Source organism: Procambarus clarkii, chromosome 30, assembly GCF_040958095.1.
Source record: "Procambarus clarkii isolate CNS0578487 chromosome 30, FALCON_Pclarkii_2.0, whole genome shotgun sequence".
In the NCBI taxonomy this organism is placed as follows: Eukaryota; Metazoa; Arthropoda; class Malacostraca; order Decapoda; family Cambaridae; genus Procambarus; species Procambarus clarkii.
The window spans coordinates 10,531,312-10,549,324 of NC_091179.1; positions in this window are offsets into that span (position 1 = coordinate 10,531,312).

The following is an 18,013-nucleotide window of genomic DNA, read 5'->3' on the forward strand; positions in this document are numbered from 1 at the left end:
GTCACGTGCTTCTGTAGAGGTGGTGTAGCAGCCAAGAGAGCTGTGGAGGAACCTAGCAGAAGGGTGAAGCATCGTAGTTACTCAAGGAAACTTCATGATAGCAGCCTGGAGAAGCTGCAGAGGATCCTGGTAGTGAAGCCCGGAAGAACCTAAAGATATTAGGGTAGTGAACTTCCAGAGGTGGAAGGGAAGTTCTGGTGGATTACTTGTAGGGAGTTGATAGTGTTTGGTTGTCAGTGGCGTGCAAGACGCAGTGAGAGGTGAGTGATTGTTGGTATTCTGATGTCAAGGAGTGTTTTACACTGAAGTTTAGAGTTACAGTCGTAGGCTGGATTACCTACAGACGTATGCGTTCTAGGACTGATAGAGTGATCGCTTGATCATTGTTGTGTATCAATGAACATTTATACTGATATGTTATTGCATTCAAATGCTGATTTTCTTGGTACACATTTATAGATACATATATATATTCTCTTGCTGATGGTGCAACAGTGTATGTAGGCTTGATCAACTTGAGGAGGTTGATAGTATCAGGTGGTGAATCCGATGATAGGATACCACTTGATAAGCTGATAATAGAGTTCTGATGGTGATGGAGTGCAACCTGATTGTGATATTATAGAGTATAGGATTCATTATTATTATATGTGTGTATGTATCGTGTATGTGCTTTGTCCAGTAAATGTATCCCAATTTGCTGGTGTTTGCCCTTGTCCTAGTGAGGCTTCCCAGGAGGTAGTAAAGAAGGAGGGAGAGAGAGAAAGAACCAAGAACCACTGCTGTGGACAGGGTAGAAGGTGATACTAGTAAGTCATAGGGGATTGAGGAAATCACAACTGATAAGGAGAGAGTGGGGAGTCACAGCGGCTCGAGTGGGTGTGTGCACATGACAACGAGGCTAAGTGTTGGAGCCGCATCCCCTAAATGTGTGACGTTGAGCCCCTCTCCAAGGGCCAGAAACACCTAGTGTGATCTCCTAGCGAGGTATAAGCACTCTACCGAGTTGTGGGTTGGGTTGTCCGTAGAGAAGGAGGATCAACGACAACACCAACAACCCACAGTCTATAATAATATATTTAAAATCTCGGTGTGGCTCATTCTGGGTAGAAGTTACCGCTTACGGGAACTAGTGACACACGCACGCGCACGCACGCACGCATGCACGCACACGCACGCACTCAAGCCCACGTACGTATGCACGCACACACACGCATACACAGGCTAGAAGGGATTAACACCTTTCGTGGAAAGGAGATAAAACCTCTCATAATCCACCCCCCTCTCTTACCCCTTCTCTTCCACCTCTCTTACCTGCTGTAAGCTGAACACCTCACCTCCTCTTTACCCCATCCCACGAGCACACACGTTCTCTCTCTCTCTCTCTCTCTCTCTCTCTCTCTCTCTCTCTCTCTCTCTCTCTCTCTCTCTCTCTCTCTCTCTCTCTCTCTCTCTCTCTCTCTCTCTCTCTCTTGCTCTCTCTCTCTTGTTCTCTCTCTCTGTTGTTCGCTCTCTCTTGCTCTCTTTTGCTCTCTCTCTCTCTTGCTCTCTCTCTCTCTCTCTCTTGCTCTCTCTCTCTCTCTCTCTTGCTCTCTCTCTCTCTCCCTTGCTCTCTCTCTCTCTTGCTCTCTCTCTTGACAAGGGGCAAAATGGCAGGAGGCCGCAACAGGGACACGGGACACGAGATCAAATCTCTCACAGAGAAAAATAAAGAGACCGAGCATCAGATTATCATCCAAAGGTAAGGTGGGAATGGTACATTGGAAGGAAATACCTCTGTACCTGATACATTTGTGGATATACTGAAAAAGAGCTCAGAAGCAATGGACACAGTGAGGGAGGTAGCGATGCAAGCCGCTACGTCACAGGAAGCAGCAAGAGGCACCACTCAACTGCTGGAGAGAAAAAGATCAGTGGTAGTTGTAGGCCTCAAAGAACATGAAGGATCCAACAGGCAAGAATGGAATGGCAAGGATAGAGAGGCAGTACATGGGCTACTGAAGGGGTTACAGATGAAAGGGGCTGTACATAACATTGAGAAGGTTTTCAGGGTGGGCTGGTACAACAAGGACAGAAACCGATTTGTAAAGGTGGTGTTTACAAATGAAACCACGAAGGAGGACATTCTCGAAAGGAAGAGTCGTCTGCAGCATATGGAGGGATACAAAAAAGTATTCCTGCAGAGGGACAGGACGAAGGAGGAGAGAGCCAGGGCAGCAGAGGCAAGGAGGAAGCGCAGGGAGAGAGGAGCAAACCAGGAAATCACAGCCCTCAACACAACAGTCCCAGAGACAAGAGGAGAACCCAAAACCAGCATCCCAGCAACACCAGGGGGAGGGCAACACCACCACCCCCCTCTGCATAGAAACCCTCCCTTGCCCCCACCCAACCCTCCCTCCCCCCCCCCACCCCATTCTGACCATGACACCCCTTCCCCATTCCCATCATGTCCCCCCTCCCACCTTTCCCCCCCTGTCCCCCCTCCCCCTTCATCCCATACCCTCCCTATCCCTCCTCCCCCCTCCCCCCGTATCCTCCATGTCCCCCCTACCTCCTTAACCCACACCCTACCTGTCCCCCTTTCCCTTAAACCCCCACCCCCCACCCCAAAATCCTCTGAGGCCCTGCAAACCACCTCACAGATCCTCTCACCCACAGAACAGCTTCCCACACCAGCAGAATGCTCGCCAAGAAAGGGACATGAAAATGAACAGAAGAAAGTGAGCTTCAAGGCGATGTACACTAACATAGATGGGATTTCAAATGAAACAAGTGAACTTGGAGAATGGGCACTAGAAGAAAACCCAGACATAATAGCACTCACAGAAACAAAGTTAACGAAAATCATAACAAACACAGTGTTTCCACAGGGCTACTATGTAGTGAAGAAAGAGAGAGAAGGGAGAGGAGGAGGTGGTGTAGCTTTGCTACTAAGAGAAGGTTGGAGTTTCAAAGAGATGGTAATTCAGAACTGTGAAGGTTTCAGTGACTACATATCAGGCACCATAGCAACTGGAGGACAGAAAATTATAATAGTAGTCATATATAACCCCCCACCGAATGGCAGAAGACCCAGACAGGAATATGATAGAAACAACTTGGCCACAATCAATATAATAGAGAGAGCAGCGTCTGTGGCTAGCAGGAACGGATCCAGACTTCTAATCATGGGAGACTTCAACCATGGGAAGATAGATTGGGGAAACAGAGACCCACATGGAGGCCCAGACACATGGAGAGCTAAGCTGCTGGATGTGGCAACAAGAAACTTTCTAAGTCAACACGTCAAGGGACCGACAAGAATGAGAGGAGGAGATGAACCAGCCTTGCTTGATCTGATATTTACCCTAAATGAGTCGGATATAAGGGAAGTTAAGTTGGAAGCCCCTTGGGAATGAGTGATCATATTGTATTGAGCTTTGAGTACCTGGTTGAGCTGGGAATTATCACCCCCAAAAAAGAACTGGGAACCAAAGGGCTGGCGTACCAAAAGGAAAACTATGAGGAAATGAATAAATTCCTATGGGATATACATTGGGACACAGAACTCGGAACCAAGTCCGTACAAGACATGATGGACTATGTCACCCAAAAATGTCAGGAGGCTGTAAGCAGGTTTGTCCCAGCCCGACAGGAAAAAACAGAGAAGCAAAGGAAGAATCCGTGGTTTAATAAGGAATGTATGAAAGCAAAGGAGCTGAACAAAAGGGCATGGAGGAACTTCCGTAAACACAAAACACCAGAAAGTAGAGAGAGATACCAGAGAACCAGGAACGAGTATGTCAGTGTGAGAAGAGCAGCTGAGAAAAGGTATGAAAATGATATAGCTAATAAAGCCAAGATCGAACCAAAGCTACTACACAGTCACATCAGGAAGAAGACAACAGTGAAGGAACAGGTGATGAAACTTAGGGTGGGCGAGGACAGGTACACAGAGAATGACAAAGAGGTGTGTGAAGAACTCAACAAAAGGTTCCAGGAGGTCTTTACAATAGAACAGGGAGATGTCGCGGCGCTAGAAAAGGTGGCAGCAAACCAGGTGACCTTGGATAGGTTCGAAATTACAAGAGATGAGGTCAAGAAGCACCTATTGGAGCTGGATGTGAGAAAAGTTGTTGGACCGGATGGAATCTCCCCATGGGTATTGAAAGAGTGTGCAGGAGCACTTTGCCTACCACTCTCCATAGTGTATAGTAGGTCACTGGAAACGGGGGACCTACCAGAAATATGGAAGACTGCTAATGTAGTACCAATATACAAAAAGGGTGACAGACAAGAGGCACTGAACTACAGGCCAGTGTCCTTAACTTGTATACCATGCAAGGTGATGGAGAAGATTGTGAGAAAAAACCTAGTAACACATCTGGAGAGAAGAGACTTCGTGACAACCCATCAACATGGGTTCAGGGAGGGTAAATCTTGCCTTACAGGCTTGATAGAATTCTACGATCAGGTGACGAAGATTAAACAAGAAAGAGAAGAGTGGGCGGACTGCATTTTTTTTGGACTGTTGGAAAGCCTTTGACACAGTACCCCATAAAAGGTTGATGCATAAGCTGGAGAAACAGGCAGGAGTAACTGGTAGGGCGCTCCAGTGGATAAGGGAGTACCTAAACAATAGGAAGCAGAGAGTTACAGTGAGGGGTGAGACCTCAGACTGGCGTGAAGTCACCAGTGGAGTCCCACAGGGCTCTGTACTTGGACCTATCCTGTTTCTGATATACGTAAATGATATCCCAGAGGGTATAGACTCATTCCTCTCAATGTTTGCTGACGACACCAAAATTATGAGAAGGATTAAGACAGAGGAGGACAGCTTGAGGCTTCAAGAAGACCTGGACAAGCTGCAGGAATGGTCGAACAAATGGCTGTTAGAGTTTAATCCAAGCAAATGTAATGTAATGAAGATAGGGGTAGGAAGCAGGAGACCAGATACAAGGTATCACTTGGGAGATGAAATACTTCAAGAGTCAGAGAGAGAGAAAGACCTGGGGGTTGATATCACGCCAGACCTGTCCCATGAAGCTCATATCAAGAGGATAACAGCAGCAGCATATGCCAGGTTGGCTAACATAAGAACGGCCTTTAGAAACTTGTGCAAGGAATCTTTCAGAACATTATATACCACATATGTCAGACCAATCCTGGAGTATGCGGCACCAGCATGGAGTCCATATCTAGTCAAGCATAAGACTAAAATGGAAAATGTTCAAAGGTTTGCCACCAGACTAGTACCCGAGCTGAGAGGTATGAGCTACTAGGAGAGACTACGGGAATTAAACCTCACTTCGTTGGAAGACAGAAGAGTTAGGGGGGACATGATCACCATATCCAAGATCCTCAAGGGAATCGACAGGGTTGATAAAGATAAGCTGTTTAACACAAGGGGCACACGCACTAGGGGACACAGGTGGAAACTGAGTGCCTAAATAAGCCACAGAGATATTAGAAAGAACTTTTTTAGTGTCAGAGTGGTTGACAAATGGAATGCATTAGGAAGTGATTTGGTGGAGGCTGACTCCATACACAGTTTCAAGAGCAGATATGATAGAGCCCAATAGGCTCAGGAACCCGTACACCTGTTGATTGACAGTCGAGAGGCGGGACCAAAGAGCCAGAGCTCATCCCCCGCAAGCACAACTAGGTGAGTACAGTACAACATACAACACCACTACACACCATACAACACCACAACACTTACAGTACATCATGCAACACCACAACACATACTCTACACCACAACACACCATACAAATCCCCAACACACTATACAACAACACACTTAATCTAACCTAAACTAACATAACTATATCAATAATTTATGTTCTAAATATAATATAATAAAAATACTTAAAATAAGCCAATAGGAAACAATTTATTGAAAATAAAGAAAATCACTCGGCCTATTAGGAAAATCGAGCCTTGCATAGTGCGCCGAGAAGTGCGTTCTGGCTACTAGGTACGACATATATATATATATATATATATATATATATATATATATATATATATATATATATATATATATATATATATATACATACCGAAAACTCACTCCCCAGAAGTGACTCGAACCCATACTGCTAGAAGTACTATGCAACTGGTGTACAGGACTGCTTAACCACTCGACCATCACGACCGGACAAAAGATGATGGTAGCCGGGGACTCATTTCCCCATAGCCTCGCTTGCAAACTACTCCATTCGGAGAAGTGTGTAAGCGCTCAACGAATATAAGCATTGAGAACACTGGTTTTGTATCTTTGGGGGCACTCACTCTTACCTTTCAGGCATAATCCTATGTTGGTAGGTTTTGGATATACACTGGTGCTTAAAGAGGTTCCTGTTTTTATTAATATACCAGTCAGAGAAAATAGTGAAATTAATATAACAGAAAAAGTGGAAATAATAGTCTACCGTTCCCAAGAACGGCAGACTGTTATTTCCACTATTTTCATGTGTAAATCGGAGTATTGACTCTCTCTCTCTCTGTCTAGATGTTTTTTTATATCAATTAGTTTCGTTTGGATCTTTTACTATAACGAATATATCGTCTACATAACGGCAGTGCACAATTGATTTTTGTCTCCTACTGAAGTCTCTGTCTTCGATGGTTCCCATATAATAATTCGCAAATAACACTCCTAAGGGGAAGCCCATTGCTACTCCGTCTATTTGAAGATACATGTCTCCCTGCGGACTGATAAACGGGCTTCGTTTGTACATGCCTCGAGAAGACTCTTCAAGTGTGGCTCGGGTATGTCTAATTTGGGAGTGCTCTAGTCTCTGTATACTCTGTCCAGTATCATCTCTATGGTTGTGTCAACTGGGACGTTGGTAAATAGGGATTCGACGTCAAGGGAAGCAATGATTCCATCGGGCTGTGTAGTTTTCATTAATTCTAGGAAATTAGCTGAAGGTGTTCATGGTTGCTTAACCACTCGACCAGCGTGACTGTACAATAGTCATTGATAGCCGATGCTATATCCCCAGTGAATCTACAGCACTTTGTGGTAAGCTTGGGCATAGATATTTCATGGAATCACCTCACTTTGTGGGGCCACGTGAGCAACATAATATCTATGTCCAAGCTTACCACCTTAGCATATATATCATACATGGAAAACTGAGATGAGATGAATATATTCTACCTACACTATTTGTTAGAACCAGGAAATTACCAGGTTCGTAACACTCTTCAACACACCATAATACTCCACGACACACCATAAGAAACCACAACACACCTTGAAACATCACAACAAACCATAGGACCCGAGAACACACCATAAAACATCACAACAAACTATAAAACCCCACAACACACCGTAAAACCCAACAACACACCATAAGACACCACAACACACTGGGGAAAAGCAAAACACAGCATAAGACCCTAACAACACACCATAAGACTCCTCAACACAACATACGACCCAACAACACACCATAAGACCCCACAACAACACATAAGACCCACAACACAACATAAGACCCCACAACACAACATAAAACTCCACAACATACCATAAGACTCCACAACACACCATAAAGATTACCATATTAATTTAAGCATGAACGTCTGAATTTTTGCTAGTTGTTACTTTTACTAAACAGCACCGCTACTTGGCCGTTAAATTATATTAATTTAGAACTTACATTTAAAAAAGACCTGTTTAATTATAAACTATCTGTTTCCTACCAGTTGAAAAACCGCAAATGGCATCGCAGTTTTTGTCTATTCGGAGTGTTGAAACCACAGTCAAGAATGTCAGTAAATACATCTTGGCAATATTTCTGTGATACTACAATTTTAAACAATTTTTAAAGTTGGAAATGGTCACGATTGTGATCGTTACCTGTGATTTTGTGCTGATTTTAACATATTTGAAGATCATAAATGAATGGGTTAACAGACAAAAAATGTATTTAGGTAATTAAATAATTAACTTACTGCAGTCGGCCATGCGGGGGTGCTCCAAATGTACCAGATGATCAAATGGTTGTGCGATTTAAGCATTGGGAGTCCGGATTTGCCCAGTGTCTGGGAAATGACCTGTTGTCTGGCCATGACCCGGTGCCTGGGTCAAGATCCGGTGCCTGGGTCATGACCCGGTGCCTGGGTCATGATCCGGTGCCTGGGTCATGACCCAGTGCTTGGGTCATAATCCGGTGCCTGGGTCATGACCAGGTGCTTGGGTCATGATCCGGTGCCTGGGTCATGATCCGGTGCCTGGGTCATGTCCCGGTGCCTTGGTCATGATCCGGTGCCAGAGTCATGATCCGGTGCCTGGGTCATGACTCGGTGCCTGGGTCATGATCCGGTGCCTGGGTCATGACTCGGTGCCTGGGTCATGATCCGGTGCCTGGGTCATGACCCGGTGCTTGGGTCATGATCCGGTGCCTGGGTCATGACCAGGTGCCTGGGGTCATGACCCGGTGGCTAAGTCATGTCCTGGTGCCTGGGCCATGAACCGATGCCTGGGTCATGATCCGGTGCCTGGGTCATGACCCGGTGCCTTGGTCATGTCCCGGTGCCTGGGACATGATCCGGTGGCTGGGTCATGTCCCGGTGCCTGGGTCATGACCCGGTGCCTGGGTCATGATCCAGTGCCTGGGTCATGTCCCGGTGCCTGGGTCATTACCCGGTGCCTGAGGTCATGACCTGGTATATGGGTCATGATCCGGGGCCTGGGTCATGACTCGGTGCCTTGGGCATGACCCGGTGCCTTGGTCATGATCCGGTGCCTGGGTCATGACCCGGTGCCTGGGTCATGATCCGGTGCCTGGGTCATGACCCGGTGCCTGGGTCATGATCCGGTGCCTGGGTCATGATCCGGTGCCTGGGTCATGACCCGGTGCCTGGGTCATGACCCGGTACCTTGGTCATGATCTGGTGCCTGGGTCATGACCCGGTGCCTTGGTCATGATCCGGTGCCTGGGTCATGACCCGGTGCCTGGGTTATGATACGGTGCCTGGGTCATGACCCGGTGCCTGGGTCATGATCCGGTGCCTGGGTCATGACCCGGTGCCTGGGTCATGACCCGGTGCCTGGGTCGTGATCCGGTGCCTGGGTCATGATTCGGTGCCTGGGTCGTGACCCGGTGCCTGGGTCATGACCCGGTACCTTGGTCATGATCCGGTGCCAGGGTCATGACTCAGTGCCTTGGTCATGATCCGGTGCCTGGGTTATGATACGGTGCCTGGGTCATGACCCGGTGCCTGGGTCATGATCCGGTGCCTGGGTCATGATCCGGTGCCTGGGTCATGCCCTGGTGTTTGGGACATGACCCGGTGCCTGTGTCCTGTCCCGGTGCCTGTGTCCTGTCCCGGTGCCTGGGACATGACCCGGTGCCTGTGTCATGTCCCGGGGCCTGGTTCATGACCCGGTGCCTGGGTCATGTCCCGGCGCCTGGGTCATCACTCGGTGCCTGGGTCATCACCCGGTGCCTGGGTCATGACCCGTTTCCTGGGTCATGATCCAGTGCCTGGGTCATGTCCCGGTGCCTGGGTCCTGACCCGATGCCTGGGCCATGATCCGGTGCCTGGACATGTCCCGGTGCCTGGGTCATGATCTGGTGTCAGGGTCATGACCCGGTGCCTGGGTCATGATCTGGTGTCAGGGTCATGACCCGGTGCCTGGGTCATGAACCAGTGCCTGAGTCATAAAACGGTGCCAGGGTCATGTCCCGGTACCGGGGTCATGATCCAGTGCCTGGGTCATGATCCGGTGTCTGGGTCATGTCCCTGTGCCTCGGTCAAGATCCGGTGTCTGGGTCATGTTCTGTTGCCTGGGTCATGATCCGGTGCCTGGGTAATTTCTCGGTGCCTGGGTCATGTCACTGTGCCTAGGTCATGATTCGGTGCTTGGGTCATGACCCGGTGCCTGGGTCATGTCCCGGTGCCTGGGTTATGTCCCGGTGCCTGGGTCATGTCCCTGTGCCTGGGTCATGGTCCAGTGCCTAGGTCATGTCCCGGCGCCTGGGTCATGATCCGGTGCCTGGGTCATGTTCCGGTGCCTGGGTCATGAAACGGTGCCTGGGTCATGTCCCGATGCCTGGGTCATGTTCCGGTGCCTGGGTCATGAAACGGTGCCTGTGTGATGTCCCGGTGCCTGGGTCATGTCCCGGTGCCTGGGTTATGATACGGTGCCTGGGTCATGACCCGGTGCCTGGGTCATGATCCGGTGCCTGGGTCATGATCCGGTGCCTGGGTCATGCCCTGGTGTTTGGGACATGACCCGGTGCCTGTGTCCTGTCCCGGTGCCTGGGACATGACCCGGTGCCTGTGTCATGTCCCGGGGCCTGGTTCATGACCCGGTGCCTGGGTCATGTCCCGGCGCCTGGGTCATCACTCGGTGCCTGGGTCATCACCCGGTGCCTGGGTCATGACCCGGTTCCTGGGTCATGATCTAGTGCCTGGGTCATGTCCCGGTGCCTGGGTCATGACCCGATGCCTGGGCCATGATCCGGTGCCTGGACATGTCCCGGTGCCTGGGTCATGATCTGGTGTCAGGGTCATGACCCGGTGCCTGGGTCATGAACCAGTGCCTGAGTCATAAAACGGTGCCAGGGTCATGTCCCGGTACCGGGGTCATGATCCAGTGCCTGGGTCATGATCCGGTGTCTGGGTCATGTCCCTGTGCCTCGGTCAAGATCCGGTGTCTGGGTCATGTTCCGTTGCCTGGGTCATGATCCGGTGCCTGGGTAATTTCTCGGTGCCTGGGTCATGTCACTGTGCCTAGGTCATGATTCGGTGCTTGGGTCATGACCCGGTGCCTGGGTCATGTCCCGGTGCCTGGGTTATGTCCCGGTGCCTGGGTCATGTCCCTGTGCCTGGGTCATGGTCCAGTGCCTAGGTCATGTCCCGGCGCCTGGGTCATGATCCGGTGCCTGGGTCATGTTCCGGTGCCTGGGTCATGAAACGGTGCCTGGGTCATGTCCCGATGCCTGGGTCATGTTCCGGTGCCTGGGTCATGAAACGGTGCCTGTGTGATGTCCCGGTGCCTGGGTCATGTCCCGGTGCCTGGGTCATGTCCAGGTTCCTGGGTCATGATCCGGTGCCTGGGTCATGCCCTGGTGTTTGGGACATGACCCGGTGCCTGTGTCCTGTCCCGGTGCCTGGGACATGACCCGGTGCCTGTGTCATGTCCCGGGGCCTGGTTCATGACCCGGTGCCTGGGTCATGTCCCGGCGCCTGGGTCATCACTCGGTGCCTAGGTCATCACCCGGTGCCTGGGTCATGACCCGGTTCCTGGGTCATGATCCAGTGCCTGGGTCATGTCCCAAAGCCTGGGTCATGACGCGGTGCCTGGGTTATGTCCAGGTTCCTGGGTCATGATCCGGTGCCTGAGTCATGTCCTGGTGCTTGGGACATGACCCGGTGCTTGTGTCATGTGTCGGTGCCTGGGTCATGACCCGGAGCCTGGGTTATGTCCCGTTGCCTGGGTCATGACCCGGTGAATGGGTCATGTTCAGGTTCCTGGGTCATGTCCCGGTGCCTGGGTCATGTCCCAGTGCCTGGGTCATGACCCGGTGCCTGTGTCATGATCCGGTGCCTAGGTCATGTCCCGGTGCCTGGGTCATGTCCCGGTGCCTGAGTCATGTCCCAGTGCCTGAGTCATGACCCGGTGCCTGGGTCATGTACCGGTGCCTGGGTCATGACCCGGTGCCTGGGTCATGTCCCGTTGCCTGGGTCATGACCCGGTGCCTGGATCATGACCCGGTGCCTGGGTCATGTCCCAGTGCTTGGGTCATGACCCGGTGCCTGGTTTATGTCCCGGAGCCTGGGTCATTTCCCGATTACTAGGTCAGGTCCCGGTGCCTGGGTCATGTCCAGGTTCCTGGGTCATGACTCGGAGCCTGGGTCATGTCCCAGTGCCTGGATAATGACCCGATGCCTGGGCCATGTTCCAGCGCCTTGGTCATGTCCTGGTGCCTGGGTCATTTCCCGATGACCGGGACAGGTCCCGGTGCCTGGGCCATGTCCTGGTGGCTGGGTCATGATCCGGTGCCAGGGTCATGTTCCAGCGCCTTGGTCATGTCCTGGTGCCTGGGTCATGATCCAGTGCCTGGGTCATGTCCCGGTGCCTGGATCATTATCCAATGCTTAGGACATGTCCCGGTGCCTGGGTCATGTCTCGGTGCCTGGGTCATGTCCCGGTGCCTGGGTCATGTCCCACAGCCTGGGTCATGACTCGGTGCCTGGGTTATGTCCAGGTTCCTGGGTCATGATCCGGTGCCTGACTCATGTCCTGGTGCTTGGGACATGACCCGGTGCTTGTGTCATGTGTCGGTGCCTGGGTCATGACCCGGTGCCTGGGTCATGTCCCGTTGCCTGGGTCACGACAAGGTGCCTGGGTCATGTTCAGGTTCCTGGGTCATGTCCCGGTGCCTGGGTCATGTCCCAGTGCCTGGGTCATGACCCGGTGCCTGTGTCATGATCCGGTGCCTAGGTCATGTCCCGGTGCCTGGGTCATGTCCCGGTGCCTGAGTCATGTCCCAGTGCCTGAGTCATGACCCGGTGCCTGGGTCATGTACCGGTGCCTGGGTCATGACCCGGTGCCTGGGTCATGTCCCGTTGCCTGGGTCATGATCCGGTGCCTGGGTCATGATCCGGTGCCTGGGTCATGACCCGGTGCCTGGGTCATGATCCGGTGCCTGGGTCATGATCCGGTGCCTGGGTCATGACCCGGTGCCTGGGTCATGACCCGGTACCTTGGTCATGATCTGGTGCCTGGGTCATGACCCGGTGCCTTGGTCATGATCCGGTGCCTGGGTCATGACCCGGTGCCTGGGTTATGATACGGTGCCTGGGTCATGACCCGGTGCCTGGGTCATGATCCGGTGCCTGGGTCATGACCCGGTGCCTGGGTCATGACCCGGTGCCTGGGTCGTGATCCGGTGCCTGGGTCATGATTCGGTGCCTGGGTCATGACCCGGTGCCTGGGTCATGACCCGGTACCTTGGTCATGATCCGGTGCCAGGGTCATGACTCAGTGCCTTGGTCATGATCCGGTGCCTGGGTTATGATACGGTGCCTGGGTCATGACCCGGTGCCTGGGTCATGATCCGGTGCCTGGGTCATGATCCGGTGCCTGGGTCATGCCCTGGTGTTTGGGACATGACCCGGTGCCTGTGTCCTGTCCCGGTGCCTGTGTCCTGTCCCGGTGCCTGGGACATGACCCGGTGCCTGTGTCATGTCCCGGGGCCTGGTTCATGACCCGGTGCCTGGGTCATGTCCCGGCGCCTGGGTCATCACTCGGTGCCTGGGTCATCACCCGGTGCCTGGGTCATGACCCGGTTCCTGGGTCATGATCCAGTGCCTGGGTCATGTCCCGGTGCCTGGGTCCTGACCCGATGCCTGGGCCATGATCCGGTGCCTGGACATGTCCCGGTGCCTGGGTCATGATCTGGTGTCAGGGTCATGACCCGGTGCCTGGGTCATGAACCAGTGCCTGAGTCATAAAACGGTGCCAGGGTCATGTCCCGGTACCGGGGTCATGATCCAGTGCCTGGGTCATGATCCGGTGTCTGGGTCATGTCCCTGTGCCTCGGTCAAGATCCGGTGTCTGGGTCATGTTCTGTTGCCTGGGTCATGATCCGGTGCCTGGGTAATTTCTCGGTGCCTGGGTCATGTCACTGTGCCTAGGTCATGATTCGGTGCTTGGGTCATGACCCGGTGCCTGGGTCATGTCCCGGTGCCTGGGTTATGTCCCGGTGCCTGGGTCATGTCCCTGTGCCTGGGTCATGGTCCAGTGCCTAGGTCATGTCCCGGCGCCTGGGTCATGATCCGGTGCCTGGGTCATGTTCCGGTGCCTGGGTCATGAAACGGTGCCTGGGTCATGTCCCGATGCCTGGGTCATGTTCCGGTGCCTGGGTCATGAAACGGTGCCTGTGTGATGTCCCGGTGCCTGGGTCATGTCCCGGTGCCTGGGTTATGATACGGTGCCTGGGTCATGACCCGGTGCCTGGGTCATGATCCGGTGCCTGGGTCATGATCCGGTGCCTGGGTCATGCCCTGGTGTTTGGGACATGACCCGGTGCCTGTGTCCTGTCCCGGTGCCTGGGACATGACCCGGTGCCTGTGTCATGTCCCGGGGCCTGGTTCATGACCCGGTGCCTGGGTCATGTCCCGGCGCCTGGGTCATCACTCGGTGCCTGGGTCATCACCCGGTGCCTGGGTCATGACCCGGTTCCTGGGTCATGATCTAGTGCCTGGGTCATGTCCCGGTGCCTGGGTCATGACCCGATGCCTGGGCCATGATCCGGTGCCTGGACATGTCCCGGTGCCTGGGTCATGATCTGGTGTCAGGGTCATGACCCGGTGCCTGGGTCATGAACCAGTGCCTGAGTCATAAAACGGTGCCAGGGTCATGTCCCGGTACCGGGGTCATGATCCAGTGCCTGGGTCATGATCCGGTGTCTGGGTCATGTCCCTGTGCCTCGGTCAAGATCCGGTGTCTGGGTCATGTTCCGTTGCCTGGGTCATGATCCGGTGCCTGGGTAATTTCTCGGTGCCTGGGTCATGTCACTGTGCCTAGGTCATGATTCGGTGCTTGGGTCATGACCCGGTGCCTGGGTCATGTCCCGGTGCCTGGGTTATGTCCCGGTGCCTGGGTCATGTCCCTGTGCCTGGGTCATGGTCCAGTGCCTAGGTCATGTCCCGGCGCCTGGGTCATGATCCGGTGCCTGGGTCATGTTCCGGTGCCTGGGTCATGAAACGGTGCCTGGGTCATGTCCCGATGCCTGGGTCATGTTCCGGTGCCTGGGTCATGAAACGGTGCCTGTGTGATGTCCCGGTGCCTGGGTCATGTCCCGGTGCCTGGGTCATGTCCAGGTTCCTGGGTCATGATCCGGTGCCTGGGTCATGCCCTGGTGTTTGGGACATGACCCGGTGCCTGTGTCCTGTCCCGGTGCCTGGGACATGACCCGGTGCCTGTGTCATGTCCCGGGGCCTGGTTCATGACCCGGTGCCTGGGTCATGTCCCGGCGCCTGGGTCATCACTCGGTGCCTAGGTCATCACCCGGTGCCTGGGTCATGACCCGGTTCCTGGGTCATGATCCAGTGCCTGGGTCATGTCCCAAAGCCTGGGTCATGACGCGGTGCCTGGGTTATGTCCAGGTTCCTGGGTCATGATCCGGTGCCTGAGTCATGTCCTGGTGCTTGGGACATGACCCGGTGCTTGTGTCATGTGTCGGTGCCTGGGTCATGACCCGGAGCCTGGGTTATGTCCCGTTGCCTGGGTCATGACCCGGTGAATGGGTCATGTTCAGGTTCCTGGGTCATGTCCCGGTGCCTGGGTCATGTCCCAGTGCCTGGGTCATGACCCGGTGCCTGTGTCATGATCCGGTGCCTAGGTCATGTCCCGGTGCCTGGGTCATGTCCCGGTGCCTGAGTCATGTCCCAGTGCCTGAGTCATGACCCGGTGCCTGGGTCATGTACCGGTGCCTGGGTCATGACCCGGTGCCTGGGTCATGTCCCGTTGCCTGGGTCATGACCCGGTGCCTGGATCATGACCCGGTGCCTGGGTCATGTCCCAGTGCTTGGGTCATGACCCGGTGCCTGGTTTATGTCCCGGAGCCTGGGTCATTTCCCGATTACTAGGTCAGGTCCCGGTGCCTGGGTCATGTCCAGGTTCCTGGGTCATGACTCGGAGCCTGGGTCATGTCCCAGTGCCTGGATAATGACCCGATGCCTGGGCCATGTTCCAGCGCCTTGGTCATGTCCTGGTGCCTGGGTCATTTCCCGATGACCGGGACAGGTCCCGGTGCCTGGGCCATGTCCTGGTGGCTGGGTCATGATCCGGTGCCAGGGTCATGTTCCAGCGCCTTGGTCATGTCCTGGTGCCTGGGTCATGATCCAGTGCCTGGGTCATGTCCCGGTGCCTGGATCATTATCCAATGCTTAGGACATGTCCCGGTGCCTGGGTCATGTCTCGGTGCCTGGGTCATGTCCCGGTGCCTGGGTCATGTCCCACAGCCTGGGTCATGACTCGGTGCCTGGGTTATGTCCAGGTTCCTGGGTCATGATCCGGTGCCTGACTCATGTCCTGGTGCTTGGGACATGACCCGGTGCTTGTGTCATGTGTCGGTGCCTGGGTCATGACCCGGTGCCTGGGTCATGTCCCGTTGCCTGGGTCACGACAAGGTGCCTGGGTCATGTTCAGGTTCCTGGGTCATGTCCCGGTGCCTGGGTCATGTCCCAGTGCCTGGGTCATGACCCGGTGCCTGTGTCATGATCCGGTGCCTAGGTCATGTCCCGGTGCCTGGGTCATGTCCCGGTGCCTGAGTCATGTCCCAGTGCCTGAGTCATGACCCGGTGCCTGGGTCATGTACCGGTGCCTGGGTCATGACCCGGTGCCTGGGTCATGTCCCGTTGCCTGGGTCATGATCCGGTGCCTGGATCATGACCCGGTGCCTGGGTCATGTCCCAGTGCTTGGGTCATGACCCGGTGCCTGGGTCATGTCCCGGTGCCTGGGTCATGATACAGTTCCTGGGCCATGATCCAGTACCTGGGCCTTGATCTGGTGCCTCTGTCATATCCTGGTGCTTGGGACATGACTCGGTGCCTGGGTCATGTCCCGTTGCCTGGGTCATGACCCGGTGCCTGGATCATGACCCGGTGCCTGGGTCATGTCCCAGTGCTTGGGTCATGACCCGGTGCCTGGTTTATGTCCCGGAGCCTGGGTCATTTCCCGATTACTAGGTCAGGTCCCGGTGCCTGGGTCATGTCCAGGTTCCTGGGTCATGACTCGGAGCCTGGGTCATGTCCCAGTGCCTGGATCATGACCCGATGCCTGGGCCATGTTCCAGCGCCTTGGTCATGTCCTGGTGCCTGGGTCATTTCCCGATGACCGGGACAGGTCCCGGTGCCTGGGCCATGTCCTGGTGGCTGGGTCATGATCCGGTGCCAGGGTCATGTTCCAGCGCCTTGGTCATGTCCTGGTGCCTGGGTCATGATCCAGTGCCTGGGTCATGTCCCGGTGCCTGGATCATTATCCAATGCTTTGGACATGTCCCGGTGCCTGGGTCATGTCTCGGTGCCTGGGTCATGTCCCGGTGCCTGGGTCATGTCCCACAGCCTGGGTCATGACTCGGTGCCTGGGTTATGTCCAGGTTCCTGGGTCATGATCCGGTGCCTGACTCATGTCCTGGTGCTTGGGACATGACCCGGTGCTTGTGTCATGTGTCGGTGCCTGGGTCATGACCCGGTGCCTGGGTCATGTCCCGTTGCCTGGGTCACGACAAGGTGCCTGGGTCATGTTCAGGTTCCTGGGTCATGTCCCGGTGCCTGGGTCATGTCCCAGTGCCTGGGTCATGACCCGGTGCCTGTGTCATGATCCGGTGCCTAGGTCATGTCCCGGTGCCTGGGTCATGTCCCGGTGCCTGAGTCATGTCCCAGTGCCTGAGTCATGACCCGGTGCCTGGGTCATGTACCGGTGCCTGGGTCATGACCCGGTGCCTGGGTCATGTCCCGTTGCCTGGGTCATGATCCGGTGCCTGGATCATGACCCGGTGCCTGGGTCATGTCCCAGTGCTTGGGTCATGACCCGGTGCCTGGGTCATGTCCCGGTGCCTGGGTCATGATACAGTTCCTGGGCCATGATCCAGTACCTGGGCCTTGATCTGGTGCCTCTGTCATGTCCTGGTGCTTGGGACATGACTCGGTGCCTGTGCCATGTCCCGGTGCCTGTGTCATGACCCGGGGTGTGGGTCATGTCCCGGTGTCTGGGTCATAGCCCGGTGCCAGAGTCACGTCCCGGTGCCTGGGTCATGTCCCGGTGCCTGTGTCATGATCCAGTGCCTGGGTCATGATCTGGTACCTGGGTCATGATCCGGTGCCTAGGTCATGTTCCGATGCCTGGGTCATAACCCGGTTCCTGGGTCATGATCCAGTGCCTGGGTCATGATCTGGTGCCTGGGTAGTGTCCCGGTGCCTGGGCCATGACCCGGTGCCTGGGTCAAGTCCCGGTGCCTGGGTCATGATCAAGTGCCTGGGTCATTTCCTGTT